At 26.5% G+C, this 24142-nt stretch overlaps 1 long non-coding RNA gene across 1 annotated transcript; it reads right to left on the bottom strand.

Annotated features, from left to right (window-relative positions):
• Positions 1 to 843: 843 nt before the first annotated feature.
• LOC113389382 lies at positions 844 to 22925 on the bottom strand. Its single transcript, XR_003368246.1, has 3 exons — positions 22773 to 22925; positions 17474 to 17615; positions 844 to 978 (listed from the first exon to the last, which is right to left on the bottom strand). It is a non-coding gene; the product is annotated as an uncharacterized LOC113389382 (long non-coding RNA).
• Positions 22926 to 24142: the final 1217 nt, after the last annotated feature.

Raw genomic sequence — 24142 nt, forward strand, 5'->3', positions numbered from 1 at the left:
AGCGATGAGGGCTGTTGATTCAGAAGTGGATGATTGAATCTGAAATAAAAAAAACAAAAGATTAGAACATGTCTCTTAAAATGTTTGATAAAGGATACAGACTGCCTGATGGATACTTGATAACTTCTTACTGTTTGATGAGGGCTGTTGATTCAGAAGTGGATGATTGAATCTGAAAAAAAAAAACAAAAGATTAGAACACGTCTTTTAAAATGTTTGATAAAGGATACAGACAGCTTGATAGATACTTGAGCTCCGACAGTAATAAAAAAAAATTGATGCATCAATGTAACAATTTATGCATATTAGAATATTTCTCTATAAATTGGCGCAATGCTATACGGATTGCAAACGGCGGCAGTTGTTTATAAATCACGATAGTTATATAATAGAGTAATACATAATGTCAAATGATTCAGATTATTACATCGTTGTTTAATAGTGGATTATTGTGTTAGTGTGTCAGTCAAAACTAGAACTACGAATGCTACCTACATAATTTACTACTACCCCAAACTACTATATTAGCATGCAAGTAATTATCTGAATCACGGCATTACATAATTGATAATTTGTTAACAAAGTAGAATTAAAAAAAAAAAATGAATGCTATATCGCAGAAGTTTATAGATGTTAAATAGATAGAATTGCGCCAAATTAGGTATGCCGTTCACAATCTACTGTCGGGTCACAAGTTGTTAAAAAAAAAAATTGCACAAAACTAAAATACAATACAAGCAAACGCGAATGAATGAATGAATGACAGAGAACTCTCAATGATTTGTTTGATTTTGCTTGCGTTCTCATAACCAACTTATTATTATTGGGTACTTCCCTGGGTCTTTTTTTGGTCCTGGAGGTCCTCTTGCTTTGCTTCCTATCACATGAATGAACGAGTTGACAACCGCGCAGACTTAGTTTGCCATCAAGTCGCCGGCGGAGCCACTTGACACGCGCCAAAAATGACATCGTGCGCAACTAAATTCGAATTGGTTCGATTAGATAATTATCGATGTAATTATAAATTATTTATAATTATATTTTTTATTTTTAATTAAATATAAAAATAAAAGTTAAAATAAACATTTATATATGAAAAATTGATAAATGAACAAAATACTTGAGATAAATAATAAATAGATAAATGTATAAATAAATAAATGTATTAATAACTAGTAGTGTATGTCATCGTGCCTTAAGGCAAATTGCTGGAACTTGCAGTACCGTAATTAAATATTCGAGGCATATTAAATGTCCTAAACAGTAGTTTTCATTGTTCTTATTTTATAGACAAAATTAAGAGTTTATGAATTGGATGACAACGTTTATATATGTTTACAGAAACGTAAATTAAACTTAATAGCCTAATATTTCTAAGAATTATATAAACTAAATTGAGAAGTTGAAATTATTTATTTGAAGTACATAAGTGAACTTTGGAAACGATTAAAATTAAAATTCTAATTATTTTCGATTCTAAAAAAAATTTTTTGCTCTTTAATAAAAGCAATCGTATAGACACAAGCAAAAAGTTTTTTGAATTATTAACTATTACCCTAGCAAAAATTAAAAATTAAAAAATAACATACTAACAATAAAGAAAAATCATGAAAAAGCTAATACTGAAAAAATAGAATAAAAAACTTGACACATACTATTTTCCAATTTTGGTCTCAAATGAAACAAAAAACTGTGTGTGTCAGTGGCATTTTGCCTTGAGGCAAGTTGCATGAATAATAACTCAATCGATAGAAATTGAGATTTACTTAAATAAAATTTACAATTGTTAATTTTGAAAATATTTCTTTCGCTTTTCACTAAAAACTAATTAATGCGATTTCCAATTGATATCTATCAAACACTAATTATACTGATAGGCACACACATATTTGTTATGTCCTGAAAGTGTCCTAAAATTTTCTTAAGCCTCTACTAAAGGTGTTTGTTTATTACTACATGAATTATAAGGATAAGGATATTGAATTAAAGATGCTTAAAAAAACATTTTATTCAACATTTAAGTACGAAGAATCAGCCCGGTCCTAAACTAATCAGTATGATTTCCAAATTATATCTTTCAAATAGGTTTTTCGAATTTTTAAAATCAATTCAGAATTTCTAAAACGCGGACAAATGTTTTTCTCCTGTTTTTTTTTTTGGAAAATCTCAACGAAAAGTCAAAAATCGGCCCACAAACGCACACAGCCATACACACAAACACACATACTACTTTTTCCAAAATTGGTATCAAATGATTCAGAATAACTTGAAACAACGAGTGAGCATAAAAATCGGTTGTTCGCCGAAAACAGACTTCTTTGGGAAATTAATAAATAGTAAATTTACTTTAAATATTCAAAAAAAACTTAGCAAAACCACAGAGATGAAACGATTTAATGGCATTTCAGTGTATTTATAATACATTTTCTAAATTTGGTATCAAACGATTCAGAATAACATGAAATGTCGATGGAACATAAAATTATCAAATCGTCGAAAACGAACTTCTTTTGGACGTTAATTAATAAATAGTAAATTTACTCTAGATATTCAAAAAAAAAACTTAGCAAAATTGAATGATTAAACGAATGGCATTTCAGTGTATTTATATGGGAATAAATTGTTTCACAAGGGATTCGACATACGAAAATTAAATTTGGGAACAATTGAAAATTGCATTTATTAAAAACATAATACTTTTTTAATTTCAATATCTGTTACAACTGCAAAATAAAACTAGTGGGGTGTATGGCATCGTGCCTTAAGGCAAATTGCTGGAACTTCTCGTACCGTAACGAAATGTTCGAGGAATACTGAATGTCTTCAAATAGATAATTATAAATATTGTAACATTGTCTAATATTTGTAAGAATTATATATAACTGAAGTGCAAAGTTGAAATTATTTGTTTAAAGTATATTAGAACTATAGTCAAAATTAAAAAGCATGAAGTTTTTTGAATCATTTAAATCGGACGCTTAGTTCTCTCAAAATCTGCCATTTTTTACACATTTAGCTCCGTATCTTCGAAATGGCTGGGCCTGCCTTTGCCAAAAACTAACAAACACTTCTCCCAATCATTAATGTGTTTTAGATCATTCAAATCGGATGCTCCGTTCACTCAAAAACTCGGTTTCTATTTTCTGCACTCTTTGCTCCGTATCTCCGTAACGGCTGGACCTGTCTTTGCCAAAAACTAATCAGCTCACCTCCCTATCAATAGGGATCGAATGTTTTTTGAATCATTCAAATCGGTTCATCCGTGCGCCCGAAAACGTGACCAAAAATTGTATCCATACATACACACACACATCCATTTTTCTGAGGTATGCCAAAATGTTCAGAAACCTTTAAAACGTCAAAAAATGTAGAAAATTTCAATTTCGATTTTCGGCCCATTACAATAACTTACCCTACGGCAAATTAATATTTAGTAACATAAGTAAATAGTAACATAAATTAAAATAAAATAGAGTACAAAATAATGTATAGTATTTTCATTAAAATGATATCCGCATTAGGATGATTTAATATAAAATAAAAGCAAGTAATGATAAAAAAAATTTATGAATATTAAAAATAATACTAAAAACATGTAATAATAAAAACATTTCACAAATCGTAAAGTTCATGCAACTTGGCTTAAGGCAAAATGCCACTTACACTCAATTAACTTCTGAATTTTTATATGTTTACGTTTCAAAGATTTCTGAACATTTTGGCATACCTTAGAAAAAATCGATGTATGTGTGTGTGTGCGGATACAAATTTTCGTCGTCGATTTCGGAAACACCGATCAACCGATATGAATAATTAAAAAAAAATTCGATTCGTATTGATGAGGAGACGTGCTGATTAGTTTTGGGCGAAGGCAGGTCTAGCCATTCCGAAGATACGGGGCAAAAGGTGCTAAAAGTGGTAACTCAGTTTTTAAGAGAACGGAGCGTTCGATTTTAATAATTCAAAAAACATTTTACTTATATTGACAAGATGAATAATTGATGAAATTTTTGGCAAGGCAGGTCTAGCGGTTTCGGAGATGCAGAGAAAAAAGTAAAAACAAATGATGTTTGGTGGTCAAAAATGTACATTAGCCGTATGCACATCAAATTATCAGATAATGAATGAAGTTTTTAAAAATAAGTACAATTTTTTTGCGTTCCGTACCAAGATTTTTTACTTATACGGTTAAAGAAAATATCAAAATTTTCCGGAAAAGAATTTAAAATTCTCAAAAATATACATAGTTTTTTATACATCAAATATGAATTTTAAATTTACAATTCAGTTTCAAAATGTATATATTATTCTAATCGTAAGAAATATATCCTCAGATGGATTAATTCGGCACCTCTTGCTAATTGACGGGGAAAAGTGGTTATTAGTTTTTGGCAAAGGTAGGCCCAGCGGTTTCGGAGATACAGAGCTAAATATTAAAAAATGGCAGTTTTTGAGAGAACTAAGCGTCCGATTTGAATGATTCAAAGAACTTTCTGCTTGTTTCAACAAAATAATTGATTTTGGAAAAAAAATGTTTCTAATTTTTTTTTTTCAAAAAATATTTTTGTTGGATGGATTAAAAATTGATAAATTACCCAGGCTAAGCACAGTCTAACGCCACTCTGGTGCAAATGCTTACCCAAGTGTATTTAGACTGTTTATGTAGTGGAGCACTTTTCCAATTTTGTGAAAACTATTAAAAATGTGAAAATGCCGCCAAGCTAAGCACAATATAAATGAAAATATCGCATAAATTATCTGCAAATCGTTTAGACTGTGACTATACGGAGCACTTTTTCAATTTTGTGCAAATGAGGCAACTATTTTTGTTTTGAAATTGAATTCGAAATGAAATGACGATTGTTAATGTTCTGGAGATAAAATGATCTATTTATTTGCTTAGATATAACAATAAGATAGCAAAAATAATGAAAGTTACAGTATTTGTAATAATATATTCGAAAACGTTTAAAATTTCTCGAATATTTCATCACGGTACGGGAAGTTCTAGCAATTTGTCTTAAGACACGATGCCATACACCACTAGTTATTTGATTTATTATAGAGATTGCTAATAATATTATAGAGATTGCTAACAATAAATATCTTACAATATAAACCAGAAGATAGTAGCAAAACCGAGCGGCGTGTCTACTTTGTATAATATTTAATTCTCGTACGGGAAGTTCCAGCAATTTGCCTTAAGGCACGATGACATACACCACTAGTTTTAATTTTGTAGAAAACTACAATTTAGTAAATTCTGACTTAATCGTATATCAAAAATTTCGAAACATTTTATGAATATTTATCTATTCGCAAAAACAAACCAATAGGCGCTTATCAATATTTTTTACTGTTTACTGATTTTTTCCTCGAATATATAATTCTGGTACGGGAAGTGCCAGCAATTTGCCTTAAGGAACGATGCCATGTGCATTAACAGTCTAAACGCACTTGGGTAAACATTTGCACCAGAGTGGCGCTTAGACTGTGCTTAGCCTGGGTAATTTTTTGAATTTTAAATCTATCCAACAAAAATCTTTTTTGAAAAAAAAAAATTAAAGACAATTTTTTTTCCAAAAGCAATTTTGTTGAAACAAGCAGAAACTTTTTTGAATCATTTAAATCAGACGCTTAGTTCATTCAAAAACTGCCATTTTTTTAACATTTAGTTCTGTATCTGCAAAACCGCTCGGCCTACCTTTGCCAAAAACTAATAACCACTTTTACTTGTCAATTAGCAAGAGGTGCCGAATTAATCCATCTGAGGATACATTTCTTACGATTAGAATAATATATACATTCTGAAACTGAATTGTAAATTTAAAATTCATATCTTATATATAAAAATGGATCGCAAAATGTGTTGGTAAGCGCATAACTCAAGAACGCCTAGACCAATTTGGCCAATTCTTTTTTAAAATGTTCGTTGAAGTCCAAAGATGGTTCTTACGGCGAGAAAAAATCGAATAATTAACGGGAAAACCCCAAAAACAGCTCAATTTGAGCTTTATTGCTATTATATAAAGTTCATATTAAATTACAAGCATACTCACTGTATACTCCTAAACGATTATTCGGAATTGATAAATCTTTCTGAAGTTTAAGGAAATTTTCTGTGATTATAAAAGTACGTTTGTAAAGTAATGTATGTACAATATTGTAGAAATAGATGGAAAAAGTTGCAAAAGACGACATGTCGTAGTTTGCATTGAAAACAAATGAAAACTATCATCAGCCAAAAAATTCAATTTACTTATGAACCTAGACAATATTAGAATATGTATAATAAATTTATGATTATGAATAAGAAAAATAAAATGTCTACATTATTATTGCCAAAAAGCAGCTGAGATGCGCCAGAAATCAAAATATAAAATACAGTATATGTATGACAGATTGAATGATACACATATAAACAAGATGTGACAAATTAATTTACTTAAAATATGAAATTAAGTATTAATCAGGGCCAGACCTACCTTTAATGCGATGCATGCGAAAAATACGAGCGCACGCCTTAGGAGGCGCCAACACAAGATTCGGATATTAAATTTTCAATATAATTTTTTTTATATAATTTCTTTGCATCTTTTACTAATCTTTCCATAATATTTTTAAAATTCATAAAAATTTTACTGTTAACAACAAATGGGAAAGTAAAGATAATACATACAAATCGGCCCTCACGATATCGATTAGGAGAAGTTTAAGATGCAATTTTGTATATCTTAAATAATAAAAAATTAAATTAATTTAATCCAACATGAAGTACCTGTGTTATGTTATGGTTATGTTATACCGTTTATAAGACTTCAATTTCCAATATAGTGTGAGAATTGAGACTAATCTTTTTATTTAAAGCAGTTCTACATTTAACAATTAAAAATGTATATGCATTTTGGCACGAAGAGTAATTTAAAAAACAATAATTATTATTTTTAGTTAAACGGTAAATATTAGTATATTATATTAAAAAATTGTAGACATGGGTACAGGACAACGTCTGTCGGGTCATCTAGTTTGATGTATAAAACTATGTATATTTTTGAGAACTTTGAATTCTTTCGGAAAATTCTGATATTTCCTTTAACCGTGTAAGTAAAAATCTTGGTACGGAACGCAAAAAAATGGTAGAAAACTACAATTTAGCAAAATCTGACTTAATCGTATATATCAAAAATTTCGAAACATTTTATAAATTTTATGAATGAAACCAATCGGGGCGCTATCAATATTTGGCAATCGTAAACATCCGCAAGTAAATATATGTGATTGTCGATATGATTATATATACTTTACTATCATCATCTATGCTAATGTTTAGCGCCTGTCTGGAATTCGATATTCCTGTCTTTAAATTCTAATCTAGAATTCAAACAATGTCCACTTCCGACCACTTGAGAATAATGATCTTGCGGTAAAAACAACTATCGTCCTTATACTCTGATGCCAGGTAGGTACATGGTACGGAACCGGCGGGGATTCTCAAAATTTTTTGAATAAAAATAGTGCGATAAAATATAAAATCGGTGAGTAGAATGTAAAATATAAAACTAGTGTGTATGGCATCGTGCCTTAAGGCAAATTGCTGGAACTTCCCGTACCGTAACGAAATGTTCGAGGAATATTGAAGGTTTTCAAATAGATTATTGTAAATAAATGCTGTAACATTGTCTAATATTTATAAGAATTATGTAAACTGAATTGCTAAGTTAAAATTATTTGTTTGAAGTATATTAAAACTTTAGTCAGAATTAAAAATAAAATCTGAATTATTTTCGATATACAAAAAACTTAAAAAAAAAAAAAAAATGAAAAAAAAAATTGATACAAATTGTTTTTCCTAAAATCAATTATTTTGTTAAAACAAGCATAAAGTTTTTCGGATCATTTAAATTATACGCTTAGTTCTCTCAAAAACTGCCATTTTTTGCACATTTAGCTCTGTATCTTCGAGATGGCTTGACCTGCCTTGCCAAAAACTAATCACCACTTCTCCCAATTATTACAAATTGTATGTTTTTTAGATCATTCAAATCGGATACTCAGTTCTCTCAAAAACTCTTTGCTCCATATCTCCGTAACGGCTGGACCTGCCTTTTCCAAAAACTAATCAGCACATTTCCCTATTAATAGGAATTTAATGTTTTTCAAACCATTTAAATCGGTTGATCCGTGCGCCCAAAAACATGGACGAACAAATGAATCCATACATACATACATACATACATACATACATACATACATACTACATACATACACACACACGTCCATTTTTTCTGAGGTATGCCAAAATGTTCAGAAACCTTCAAAACGTGAAGAAACGTGAGAATTTTAAATTTCGATTTTTGGACCCTACGGAAAGTTAATGGTATGATTTTTTACCCAACTAAAAAATTTTTATAGACTGCTCACTTACTTTTTTTCGCTAATTTCAAAAAAAAATTGAACTCTAATGAAATTTTATTCCAATGGCTTTTAAATTTATGAAATTCAAATTTTGACACATTACATCACAAAAGCAGCTTTTGGCACAAATATATTTTTTCAAACTTTGATGAATTTTTAAAATTTAACGACTTGTAGGAGTGTAATATTTCAGTATGTTCTATAAGACCATGTATGATGTCTATCATTAAAATCTGTTCTATGAAAATTGTCAAAAAAAAATTTCCAACTGTTAATTATAAAAAAATGTAAATGTATCCCAGCCGATTTTTACCAAAAACTTATCAGCACAGTTTTCAACCAACATCTTTGGAAAGGATTTTGAATTTTAAAAATCGATTCAGAATTTTTGGCTAAAACGTGAACAAAAACTTTTCACTTTTTTGCGAATTACAAAGAAACGGCTTGACCGATCATGGCACAAAATTGAGAAGAGTCCTTTCAAGTTACATTTGAATGTTCCTTGAATTTATAAAATCGATTCAGCAGATTTTGTGAAAACTGCCGATGAAAGATTTAATCTTAACAAAAGTAAAATAAAAACACTAGTCACAAAACTGCCGATGAAAGATTTAATTTTAACAAAAAAAAATTTTAATTAACTAAAAAAAAACTAGTAATTTTTTTTTAAATTAAACGACTTATCGTAAGACCGTAATATTTTAGTGTGTTCTATATATTGTAGTGTGACCATGATATAAATCGCCAAAATAAATTAAATAATAAGAAATCGAATGATTTTTATTAAAAATAAGTTGTAAATAAAGTTTTTGAAGTTTTAAAATCTACTCAGAATTGCTGGTTAAGTTATTACTTTTCTGTTATCAACAAAGAAACGTCTTAGCTGATCGCCATGCAAAATTGACATACACTAATCCTTATCAAGTTAAATTTTGAAATAGCTTTTAAATTTTTGAAATCGCTCCAGATGTTTTTGAGAAAACGTCGACAAAAAGTCAAAAATCTGTTCACACATACACATAAACCTACTTTTTCCAAATTTGGTCTCATTCGATTCAAAATGACTTCAAACGCCAAAGGGAGAACAAAGTTAGCAAATCAGATTTTTTGGCGAAACAAACTTCGGAAATTAATAAAATGAAGTATCAATTAAGCATAAACTTAAAATTAGGCTCATGGTCTTATTAAAAAAATACTAATATTTTTCCATTTATTAAAATAAATAAACAAACCCATTGTCTGATGCAAGGTATCTTAATAAATAAATAATAGATAAATAATAAATATGAAGTTCCATATAGATAAAAGTAAAATTCTGTTTTTCAGAATTTTATATCTTAGCAACAAGTGAACCAAAAATTGATCAAATTAAAAATTATCTCATAAGTATTTGCTTATTTTGATCATAAATAAAAATTTACAACCAAAAATTTCATATATTTTATAAAATAAGTATTTGCTTGGGAAGAAGAATCAAGAAAATTTAGTTAGAGTGCGGACTATCTTAAAGTTAATATTAACAACTAAAAACTTTCAGATTTTTTTAACAAAGTGTTTTCATATCTAATTTGAGTTAGATGTCAAAAACCAAAAAATGTCCAGAATTTTCTATTTGTTGCTAAAGAATGAAAAATCTATTTCAAAGTCAAAGATATCTATTCACGGAAAATCCTTTGGAAACATTTGAGCCAAAAAATTTATCCAGGACGGGAAAAAAAAAAAAATATATATTAATTTCATTTCCCTGCACAAAAGAAGTTAAATTAATCCGAAATATTTGTTTTCTCATTTTCTTTACCATTAGTGCAAGTTTCTTATAAAAATATATATTTTTTTTTAATATTTGAGAAGCGTAATTAATTATCGGGCTTTTGCGAATATGTATTAGTCATAACCACACGTCCATTTCAAATTTCAGGTAAAAAGTTGGCAAATACGCAAATGGGTCTACTACTTCCTTTTTATAAGTACATAAAGTTCGAAGCTTTATCATTATTATTATTCATTCATGATATCAAGACCAGACGTGTACCTGGGGGCTCGGGAAAACGGAATAAAGGGTAATTTTGCCACTATAGGCAGGGGTGGACAACCCAAAACGAAAGTGGATAGTAGAACTTAACTAGTGGTACATGGCATCGTGCCTTAAGAGAAAATGCTAGAACTTCCAGTACCTATTTTTCTTTAAAGTTTTTTGAAAATTAGAAAAATTAGATTTTTGAAAATTTTGTAAAATATTTGCTCTTTTTTACATAGTAATAGATGAATAGAATAGATGAACTTGCCGCACCAAAGTTTGTTTTAAAAAGTTTTAATTTTTTTTTGAAAACTGAAAATTTCTGTTTTCAAATTTTGAAATATATTTTGCTCATTTTTTTTTCATAGCAATAAACTTGCCGAACCTAAATTTGTTTTAAAAAGCTTTAAATTCTTTTGAAAACTGAAAATTTTGAAAAATATTTGGTTCTTTTGTTTCATAGCAAAAGATAAACTTGCTGTACCTAAATTTGTTTCAAGAAGCTTTAAATTTTTTAGAAAATTTTGAACATTTGTAAACTAAAAATATTTGAAAATTTTGAAAAATAAAAATATTTTGAAAACTTGCCGTACCTAAATTTGTTTTATTTTTGAAACCTTAAAATTTTTGTTTGAGAATTTTGAAAAATATCTTTTTATGAAATAGATGAAAATTGATGAAAAACCCATAGAAATGTAAACAAAATTTATACTTATTAATAAGATCTCTATGTAATATTTGATTATTTAATGTGCATATGTTTAATGATCTATTTGACCTCAAAATGACTCGTATTTCCTAAACCGCTAGACCTGCCTTTCCAAAAATTAAAAACAATAGAAAATATAAATTGAATAATTGATAATATTACCACTATATAAGATGAAATGGATCTAAAAGCATTCGAAACAAGAACAAGAACGAATTTGTTTTATAACGGTCATTTAATTTGGTGTGGATTTTTAATAGAGTTCATATTTTTTTCTAAATTTGCCAAAAAATAATCCAGAATAACTAAAATCTAAAATAACTAAATTAATCCAGAAAATCCGATTACATTATCCTTGGTTATTATGTTATTCCATATCGTTTTAAAAAATGTATATAGAAATTCTATGAATTTTACAAAGATTATATAAAAAAAAACAATCTGAGTAGTAAAAGTAACATTATAATAAGCTGCTAATAATATGTAGAAAAACTACTAGAAATTTTCTACAAATGTAGATTTTTTTTGCTCTATTAGTCATTGGAGCTAAAAATCGATAAAATGCTCTGTGTTCGGATACAAATTTTCGTCGACTATTTCGGAAACACGGTTCAACCGATTCGAATGATTCAAAAAAAAATTCCATTTTCATTGATAAGGAGACGCACTGATTAGTTTTTAGCAAAGGCAGGTCCAGCAGTTTCAAAGATACGGAGCAAAAAGTGCAAAAATGGTAAATCAGTTTTTGAGAGACCGGAGCGTCCAATTTCAAAAATTCAAAAAACAATTATTTGTATTGACAAAATGAAGAAATGATTGAATTTTTGGAAAGCCAGGTCAAGTGGTTTTGGAGATTCAATAAAAAGTAAAAAAAAGCCATTCGACGGACAAAAATGATTATTATATAGTCATATGCACATCAAATTAACAGATTTTATTTTCAAAAATAAATTGGTTTTCCAAATGTATTTTCTAAAATTTCAAAACTCAAAAATCCAAAGTTAAAAAAAGGAATCTTTTTGAAAAATACATATATGTTTTGGTGCGGGAAATTCCAGCAATTTGCCTTAAGACACAATGCCATACACCACTAGATTATATACTCTATCATAAAAAGTTTCATCAAACCGTCAAAAAAAATCCAACAATTATGAAGAAACGGCTAGGACGATCTTAACTGAAAAATAAACTAACCAGAACGATTTCTAATAGAAAAGACTGAATTTTTAAAATCGATTCATAAATTTTGGCTAAAAACTTTTGCACTTTATTTTTCCAAAAATGGTCTCAAATGATTCATATGAACTAAAAATTCAAATGACTTGAAACGCCGAAAAAAAACAGAATTCAGGTAAAGGACAGATTTTCAAGAAAAAAGACTTCTCTTGAAATTTAGGAAATAAAATTATCTATATAATTATCTATATAATTATAATTATCTATATAATATAATTATCTATATAATATAATTATATCTCAAATTCAGTTATATAAACAATTAATTGAATTGAATTAAATGAATTAGTAATGTTAAATGATTTTTGTATTTAAAAATGTTGATACGTTCAATTATATTAAAATTAAATATTAAAATTAAATTAACAACTCAAATTTTGATTATAAAAAATAAAGAATAATATATGTTTGCAGTAAAACGTTTCAAACTAGATTGTTGCATTACTTATAAAAATTTATAAATAAAGCATTAAAAAAATTAGTGAATAATAAAAATATCCGAAACTAATACCAAAAATAAAACCGTACTAAGTTTTTCAAAAATTAATTTAAAAAAAGTGGTTTAATATGATTTTTCGATTGGTAATTATTAATATTAAGATAAATTCAAAAATTGATTTATTTCAGATAATTTCAATAAAATTATATGATAAATAGAAACCTGAATGAAAATGATTAAATATAATTAGAAAAACTATTTTTACTATTGAAATATTTAAAAAAAAAGTGTAAGTCGCTTTCAAATATTTTTCTATATGCTCATTTTCGAATAAGAATCCAAAATAATTATCAAGTAACTTTACTTGATAATTTTCATCATAAAAAATCATTAGGCAGCCCCCAAAATTCATTCACTTCCTCTCTTAATATAAAACAAATGTTGTCCCCAGGTAAACAAAAGGTTGCTCATACCTGTCAGGTATGTATAAAGATATTATCCTTTTCCCTCTACAATTCATTCATGTTTCGAAAATTATAGTGAACGGACGTGGAAAATTTATATCAAAAACGAATGAAAATTACAAATTACAAAAATAAAATTCAGTGTTGAATTTACATTGAGAGAATAAAGTGTGTAAAGTGACTCATAAGATATTTGGTTAAAAATGTGCAAAATGGCAAATAACTTTGTTGTATTTTTGGTGTTTGTTGGATTTTATTTAATTGGTGATGCAAAATGCAGAGTTGTTAATCAAATTCAATACTTTGATGGATATTCTGATAATAAAGTGGTTTCTGAGTGCAGGAAGGATTGTTTGAAAAAGGTAAAAAATAGTTATATTTTGTAAAATAATTTGAACCAAATTTTACAAAAATTTACTTTTTAATTTACAACATTTTATTTTTAGCTTGCTTTAATTTTAAGTATAAAAATTAAACGTTTACTACTTTCCATTATTTAGTCATTATTATCAATTAAAAATTAACGAAAAATACAAATTTTTAAAAATTGTGAATTAATTTCAATCAAATGTTTTTTTGCAGAAACGTTTATTGCAATAAAAATATGTAAAATATCTATTACTTTTCATTACAGTAATTTAATTTTTATTATTTGAAAAGTGACTTCAGCAAGCTAAAAACTAAAATGTTGAAAAATATTTAGCAGAAATAGTGATTTTGTAAAAGAATTTGAAGTTTCCAAAAAAAAAACGTTTAGACTAAAAACGAAAATATTTTTCAATATGTATTGTTTAATATATTTATTTGAAAATTAATGACTTGATTTCATTTAATATATTTATTTGAGAATTAATGATTTATTTTCAAAGTGACTTCAGTAAGCTAAAAATAAAATGTTGAATTTTTATTTTAAAAAAATAGTGATTTTGTAAAATAATTTGAAGTTTACAAAAAAAAAATATAATCAAATATAAATTCAAATGTTTTAATTAAAACAAATTTTGTTGATTATGATTTTATAAAAGTAAGTAAAATTTTTATTTTAAAAGAGTTTGTCCGAATTCAATACTGAAGTTTTGATATTTTTTAAATCAAATAATCTAATATTAAAATAGATTTTAAATAAGAATAAGTAACTGTATTGCATTTTGTAAACGATTTCATTACCATTATTTAAACAAATAATTAGCACATAGTAAAATAATTCTTAATACTGAATGAATTAAAATGAAAAAAAAACCTAAAATTCTAAAGTATTAATTAACTGTGCAATTTTTATAAAATATATAAATCATACATTATAAATATAATACAATTTTTCAAATTTTAGTTTTTTTATAAATTATAAAAATTAGGTCTTATTTAATGTTAAATCGATAAACTTATGAAATATATAATCAAAATTTAAAGTTAATAAAGTTAAAATATAAAACTACATTAAATAATAGTATAATGAATGAAATTATTATCAAAAAAAATTTAAGCGCAAAAAAAAATAGCTAAAATAAAACAAAACGTTCATTTTATTTGAAGTATATAGTTTTCAATTTTGTTAATTAGATATTAAAAAACATAATTGAAAATTAATTGCAAAATTATTTTATTAAATATTGTGAGTAAAATAAATTCAAATATTTTAAACGCATAAAAAAATTACCACAAATTATAATTCATTTGAATAACGTTAAAATGTGAATAAAATGGTAAAATATATATTATAATTCAAATTGCATTTTTTACCATAAATTATTTATGAACTAACATAATGTTAAAATCGTTTTCAAAATGCAATAGAAAAAATCTTTTACTATGATCGAAATTAAATTCCCTATGAATAAAAAAATAAGAGAATAAATAAATATATATGAATAAAATAAAATAAAACAATATCAATTATTTAAAAATAAAACATTTACCAGTGAAAGCGTCTACAAAAACAATATGTGTGAATATATTTTTTAATAAAAAAATAGAAATGTTTAATATTATTTGATTATACTTTTACTGTATGAATATATATTAAAAGTTTTCAATATTTTGCAGTTTTTACAAGAAGACACAAATGCCATCATAGTGACCGATGACTGTTCAGCGAGACCAAATTGTTTTATGGTAAGTTTTAATTTGATATACAATTTATTAAATATTTATAAAATAATGGAAGTGTACGTTATTAATTTACTCATTGTATTTAAAAATAATCAATTGTCTTTGAATTTACAGTGCTGGGATTATTGTGCAGTTCTCTACGAATCGAGGATGACGAATGTTTTTGGTGAAATTTGCTCTGACTACTTTTGCGTAAGTATATTACAAATAAAATATATATGTAACATCATAAATAAATAAATATATATATATATATATATATATATATATATATAACGTCAATAAAACAATTTCTGGCAAAAATAAACATTCTGTCACTTAAAAAACGGTTCATAAATATCTGTTGGAAATCATTTATTATTTGTAAATGATCGGCCGGGCAGTTTTTACATAATTATTGGATTTTTTTTGTTGAATATTATAAAAATTCGTACTATGATAGAATTCACAGTCAAAGAAAACTGCATATAAAAGGCGTTCACACTTTAGTCAAAATGCAGAGAATTATTCAACGAATTAAAATAGGAATAATCTAAAATTCATTTTTCTATATTTATACGTTTGGACACATGATATGTGACATCATTCAGCAGTTCTAAAATAATAAAGTACGTCACATAATTATTTTATTAAAAAATAATTACTGTATCTAGAAAAACAACAAACAAAATTAAAATGTCATTGCAAAAATTGTAATTAGCACTGAATTTTACTAATAACTATGGAAAATATAAATTAATTATAAGATCCAAAAATATTCAATAAAACAAATAATTCTTATTTTATTTTCTTAGTTTTTAAAATAATGTTAAACTTTGTTTTGTTCTTGTAGTAATTTGGATACAAAAAACTAAGTCGTTTTATTCAAAAAATTTCTATCGGATTCTATTCAACTGTTGGCATGAAATTGTAGTTTATTTTATCTAGTTTCTTCTATGCTAACTAAAAAAGAGTGCCCTCATATAAAGTTTCTGAGTTATTTGACAAAAACTAAAAAAAATGAGCCAAATTTTCTATTTGTTGTTGAAGAATAAAAAATCGAATTCAAAGTCGTTTTTTTTTTCAAAATATTTCTATCGGACAGTATAGAACTGTTGGCATGGAATTGAAGTAAATTTTATCTAGTTTTTCCTAAGTTAACTGATAAAGAGTGCCCCCATATAAAATTTGTGAGTTATTTGATAAAAACAAAAAAAAATCCCAAATTTTTTATTTGTTGCTGAAGAATGAAAAAATCGAAAAGATTGCATTTTTTTCTTTGTACTGTATAATCGTAAATAAATTATTTGAAATTAAAAATATATTAATAAATATTATTAAAAATAAATTATTTAAAAACTGCAAAATGATGGCATAACATGTATCAAAATGTAAAAATATTTTTTTTATATTATTTTTTTCAACTCCTCCAGGCTGATATATAAAGTACAGATCTTTAGATATTAAAAAAACAATTCTAGTCATATTCTAATAATATAATGAATATTAATATAATTTATTATTTGTACTAGTTTCAACACCAGGTGTGTGCGATCACTCAGCAAAACAAAACCTTCAAAATTTATAATTACATTAATAAACCAAAATCAATGCCAGAAAATCAAACCAATTTGTTATAAATCTAATTTTCTGACAATAATTTTGATTATTTAAATTTTATACTTAGAAAGTTTCATCCTGCTTAATGATGACACACAGCTGGTGTCAAGACTAGTGCAGATAATTACAAAAATTATATTTATACTTTAATGTCGAAAAGACAATTACAGCAAAAAAGTTACTGCTGATTGATTTTATTATCTTGGACATAAATTGATGTATTTTCTAGCCAAAAGTTGTCAGTTAGGTTGTCAAATATCAATTTGGTAATATGTATATATTATCCCTTTCCCAGTACTGTTGCATCAAAATAAAAATCACCAGTAAAAAAAATTCTAACGATACATAATATCGGGAAATGCCGACCATTGGGTTGCCACAAAACATCTTATAAGACTTGTTGAGTTCTGCTGTTAAATTATATATATATATATATATATATATATATATATATATAATATATAGATAATATAAACAGTACTTACCTTTCTTCCTCCATTTCAGTTCCCCGGCTGCAAACACGCCTGCAATTTCCACCTCGACAATGACAAGTCCATCAAAAAAGCCAACAGGAAAAATATATTCGACACCATGACCAAGACACCAACTCTGCCCGAACCAGCAAACCTAGAAGAAGAAATCAGTGAGATGGAGAAATACATAAAAACACAAACAAATATATTTAAAGAAACCAGCATGCTGATAGAAGATGAGCAATTTAATTTAGGAGGCAAAACATTCCACGAGGTTACTTTGCTGGTGCCAAATACAGATTATGTATCGGATGAACAAATTCCTGATTCGGATGATTATGAGTCTTATGATTATGTACAGTCTGATAACTTGAGTCCCGAAGATTATAGTAGTTTGTTATCAAAATTGCAAGAGTTGATTTAAAATAAAATACAAGAGTGTAAAATTTGTACATAGTTAATTTAAGTCTAATTATACCGCACTATTTATTTAATTTATGAATATTATATTTAGAAATGTATATATTTTATATGAGGTTACAACTGTATATATAAATGCAAAATTAATATAAATTAAACCACAAGTATAAGAAATATATTTGTTTAAAATATGAGCATGTTGGCTTTTTTTATTTGCATCCTCAGGATAAAAAAATAAAACTAACTAGGTGTAAGTGGTTTTTTGCCCCAAGACAAGTAGCATAAGTAAAAATAATCAGCCTAATCAATAAAAAATCAGTATATTAATTTATGAGTCTTTTATAAGTATATTGAGTTGTATTGTATTGTAGCTTACTAAAAAAAAATCAAAATGAATAGAATTAGTGAATCATACATTACAATGACAACTATTGATATATTACAACAAAAGACATTTCTTTATTATGATTACATAATTGAAACTCAAAAGTCTAGTTAAGTTTTTTTTTATTAACTAGTGGTGTATGGCATCGTGCCTTGAGGCAATTTGCTGGAACTTCTCATACTGTAATGTAATATTCGAGGAAATTCAAATGTTTTCAAATTTATTATAAATACTGTAACATTGTCTAATATTATATAAACAGAACCGCAAAGTTAAAATTATTTCAAGTAATTAAGTGAGCTTTAGAACTTTAGCCAAAGTTAAAATTAAAATCATAATTATTTTCAATATGCCAAAAAATTTGAAATGAAAAAATTGTTTTTTTAACACAAGCAGAAACTTTATTGTTTTTAGTGTTCGAAGAGGAGGAAACATACCAAAAATCTAGTCAATTATAAAGGATAAAAATGTAATCGCAATTATAAAAAGAATTCCTAACAAAGTTCATTTAGGAAGACATGTGCTACATAAAATTAGCAAGATAATTGTACAAATCAGCAGAAATATAAAAGTGTTTTTTTAAATAAGATATCACAAAGATGCAAAATCAAACTCGATATATGTATTTTTTGACATCAATTCATAGACCTTATTTTTATTGCATCACAGAAAACAATTGACATTTTTAGTTCTGCAATTTTTTGCACAACAAAATGCAATAAGTATAAATTTGTTAAATTTGTCAATGATACCAGATATCAACAGTTAAATGCCAATTTATAACAAACCTATTATATCATATTTCAAATATAGAAATATTTCCAGATACCTAATATTGATTGGATTACAAAAACAAAATTGGAAAACATGTACAAGTCACCTCCATATAACACTTCTGAAACAGTCTTTTTGATGCTAAAATAAAGATGCACAAACAAATTGGTGTTATATAAACCAACATCAATTGTGTTAATTGACAAAAACAAAATTGCAAAAATTTGCAACCAAATGCAAAAAGTTTAAATATTTCCAAATGTCAACAGCCCAATTCCAATTTACAACTACCTACTATTCCAATTAGAAATAATGATTGGATATCGTGAAACAGAAATATCAATTGGATTTGGAAAACTATATAAATACAGGTAATCTTCGTATAACATGGATTCGATCAAAGTTCAAGAATTGTTTGAAAAATATTCAAAGCTTTAATTGTTTCTAGGAAGTATTTTAAAACTGTTTGAAATAAAAAACTAGATAAGTATATAGTAAATAAATTAAATAATGAATAAATAATTATACAAATCATGTAAAATACTGACATGAGCCTTATAAAAAAATCATACTGAAGGCTTGTAAAATAAATTCAAAATTATTGTAATCACCATACAATAATGTAGATTTTATCTTTGTAGTTCAAATAGTTTCAGGAAAAATAATACTCAATATTATTTAATGATAATGCTAAAACCATATTACTGTACAAGACCTCCAAGAATTAATAAAAGTTAAAAAGTTCAATATAAAAAATGTCTATCCCATTACTTACTTAAATTAAGATATTTCAAATTAATGTGCATAAAATTAAAATAAAACTTCATAAGAGCTTTTAAAAAAAATTATAAAAAGCTAATCGAAGTCTTAATCCAATATTCAGAGCACTTATCTCGACTTCCAATTCTCTTCCAACCAAAATTTCTACTTTTATATTGTACCAGGTAAATGAGTAGGCTTCGAATAAAAGACTTGCTTAAATAAAGATGTTGAAAATATCTTCTAAAATCCAATATAGATTTTATAGAAAAGTAATAAATAAAGTTTCAACAATTCCCAAAACTAGAAAAATATTAATTATATAGTCGATACACTCTTCGAGAGTTAAGGACTGAGAGTTCGGAGACCCATAAAGTCGTAGATATTTGAAAACAACAATTTTCAATCAGATATACATTTTTTCTTGCTACATATTTGTAATAGCCGTTGCCAGTGGAGTCTCAAATCTGTAGTTCATGATTGCTTTTAGTGTTCGAGAAAAGCAACAAATCTAATCAATTATAAATGATTATAAATGTAATTGAAATTAGAAAAAGAATTCCTAGCAATGTGTATCTCCAAAGACATGTGCTTCATAAAATTAGCAAAAAAATTGCACAAATCAGCAGAAATATAAAAGTGCTTCTTTAAAGCTATCACCTATATAGCACACAATGCCCAAGAAAACAAACTGGATTTATATAAACCAACATCAACTACTTTGAATCACCAAAACAAAATTGATGCTCTTAGTTCTAATGCAAGGAGTATAAATTCAAGAATGTCATGCGATGGAATAGCCAATTTACAATAGCCAATACAAGTGCCAATTTGTAACAAATCTTTTAATCGGATTCCAAATAGGATTGGATTATGTAATATAATAATATAGAATATTCCTAATTGATTATGAAAGCAAATGCAATTAGAGTTAGAAAAATAATTCCTAACAATGAGTATCTAGAAACACATGTGCTTCATAAAATTAGCAAAAAGTTGTGAAAATCAGTAGAGATATAAAAGTGCTTCTTTAATGCTATCACAAAAATGGACACAATGCCAAATCAAACAAACTGGATTTATAGAAACTAACAACTGCATTGAATTACAAAAACAAAATTGATGCTCTTAGTTCTTATGCAAGGAGTATAAATTCAAGAAACTTCATCGGATAATAGCCAAATGCTATAACAAATTTATTAATCAGTTTCCAAATAAATATATTGATTATATTATGTAATATAGAAATGCTTCCTAATTGGATTATGAAAGCAAATGCAACTAGAGTTAGAAAAAGAATTCTCAGCAATGTGTATCTCCAAAGACATGTGTTTCATAAATTTAGCAAAAAATTGTGAAAATCAGTAGAAATTCAAAAGTTCCTCTTTAATTTTGTTACCAAGATAGCACATGATGCCCAATTAAACGATTTATATTAACCAACATCAACTGTGTTGAATCACAGAAAAAATTCATGCTCCTAGTTCTAATGCAAGGAGTATAAATTCGAGAAACTTCATCGGATAACAGCTAAGTGCCAATTTATAACAAATCTAATTATTAATTAAACCAAATAGGTATATTGATTGGATTATGTAAGAAAGGAATATTTCCTAAATGGATTATGAGAGAAAATGTAACTAGAATTAGAAAAGGAATTCGTAACAATGTGTATCTAGAAACACATGTGCTTCATAAAATTAGCAAAAAAATGTGAAAATCAGTAGAAATATAAAAGTGGTTCTTTAATTCTATCACCGAGATAGCACAATATGCTAATCGAATTGGATTTATATAAACCAACATCAACTTCGTTGAATAACAAAAACAAAATTGATTCTCTTACTAATGCAACAAGTATAAATTCAAGAAACTTGATCGGATAATAGCCAAGTGCCAATTTATAACAAATCTAATTATTAATTAAACCAAATAAATGCTAGTTGGGTAATAGCCAAGTGCCAATTTGTAACAAATTTATTAATCGGCTTCCAAATAAATATATCGATTGGATTATGTAATAAAGTAATATTTCCTAATTGAATTATAAAAGAAAATGCAACTAAAATTAGAAGAGTTCCCAACAATGTGTATTTAGGATGACATGTGCTACATAAAATTAGCAAAAAAAATTGTATAAATAAGCAAAAATATAAAAGTGCCTCTTTAAAGCTATCACCAAGCACACGATGCCCAATTAAAAAAACTGTGCATTTTTTCATTAAAAAATTGCAAGAAGTACAAATTCTAGAAACTTCATCGGATAATAGCCAAGCGCCAATTTATAACAAATCTATTAACAGCTTCTATATAGGTATATCGATTGGATTATAATATAGAAATATTTCCTAATTGGATAAGGAAAGAAAATTTAACTAATTAGAAAAATAATTCCTAACAATGTGTATATTAACGATCTTAGTTCTAATGCAAGGAGTATACATTCGAGAAACTTTATCGGATAATAGTCACGTGCCAATTTATAACAAATCTATTAATCAGCTTCCAAATAGGTGTATTGATTGGATTTAGTAATATAGAAATATTTCCTAAATGGATCACGAAAGAAAATCCAACTAAAATTAGAAAAAGGTGTGTAGTAGACATATGCTATATTGAATTACCAAAAAAATTGCACAAATCAGCAGAAATATAGAAGTGCTTCAATTTTATCACCAAGATAGCACATGGCGCCTAATCAAATCAACTGGATTTATCAACTGACCAGGATTGCAAAAATAAATTGCAAATAAGCATTAATTTGAGCAAATTGCAATATCCAAATCCCAACAGCCAAATGTCAAATATCAAACCATAACGTACCTCCATATCAAAATTTCTATTTGCTAAAACACTGGCTAAATGACTACGCCTTCAACAGAAAACCATGCACATTCTTACGCAAATATTAAAAATTTGTTGCAAAATAATAAACTAGTATTGCTACAAATACTATGTTTAATTTTGACTCACCGTTTGCACAAAGATGAAACCGCCATTTATTACGATGTCAGTAGATTAATGTTCATGTAATTGCCATGGCACGTTACAAGCTTCATCGACAAGTACAACTAAATCCAAAATTATCTTTATTAATTCCTTTGCAGATAGATCTTTTCAGTCCAAAAATTTTGCACGTTTTAACTGCGTACTCGCCGGCATGTGCTCTAGCGTTACCATAGATAAACGAAGAGTAGATTGCAAACTCAGCGGTCTTAATTTTAGTTCCGCCTTCACAATGTAGGGGCGCTGAGTGCTGTGGCAGAGACATTTGCCATAGATACATCTAGATAGATAGGTACATTATTTCTAAATAAATTCATTCATTCTATTCATTTAAAATAAATATTTTCATTAACAATATAAGACTAAAAATAGTTTTACTATAATTCATTATTGAAATCATAAATTAGTTATAATTAAATCTATCAAATAATTTTTAAAACATGAATTAATACAAAAAAGTATTCTTTTTAAAACAAATCATATGTATAATATTTTTTTAAAAAATGATTTATTTCAAAATTATTTGAATATTCTGAATTAGAATATTTTTGGACAAATAAATAGTTGAGTCAATTCATAGAAAATGAATATTTCCAGTTAAAATTCAAGACAAAAAATAGTATGACCATGAATAATTATTGCTAATAAATTATAAAATCGAATTAATACAATAAAGTATTCTTTTTAAATAAATTCATATGTATAATATTTTTTTAATAAAATAATTTATATCAAAATTATTTGAATTTTCTAAATTTGAATATTTTTAAACAATTAAATAACATGGGGTCAATTCATAGAAAATAAATATTTCTATTAATAATATAGGACAAAAAATAATTATTGTTAGTAAAATATAAAATCGATTAATATATATATATATATATATATATATATATATATATATATTAGAGTGGTCCTTAAAATAGTCATTTTCGAATTTCTTTGCTCCCAGGGGCTCAAATGGATCCAAATTGATAAAAAACAATTCTCGGAAAGTTTTAGCTCTTAATATTAACGTTTAGATAGAGCGCAATTCAATCAAAGTTTGTATGGAAAGAGCATGGAAAAAATTTTGAAAATTGAAAAAAAATGTTTTAGGTATAACTTAGCGACAAATGAATGAGTTTTATTCATTCATTTGTTCGCTAAATTACATCTAAAAAACATTTTTAAAATTTTTGAAAATTTTTCCATACAAAACTTTGATTTCGATTCGAATTTATATATCGATTTATACTTCATTATATATGGCCTAACTCTTATAGTTTGTATGAGAAATGGATATATAAATGTATATATCGATTTATACATTATTATATTAATACTAGATGTCT

Source organism: Ctenocephalides felis, unplaced genomic scaffold, assembly GCF_003426905.1.
Source record: "Ctenocephalides felis isolate EL2017-DRISC unplaced genomic scaffold, ASM342690v1 CF-g0.4_SCAFFOLD_03573, whole genome shotgun sequence".
Taxonomy (NCBI): domain Eukaryota; kingdom Metazoa; phylum Arthropoda; class Insecta; order Siphonaptera; family Pulicidae; genus Ctenocephalides; species Ctenocephalides felis.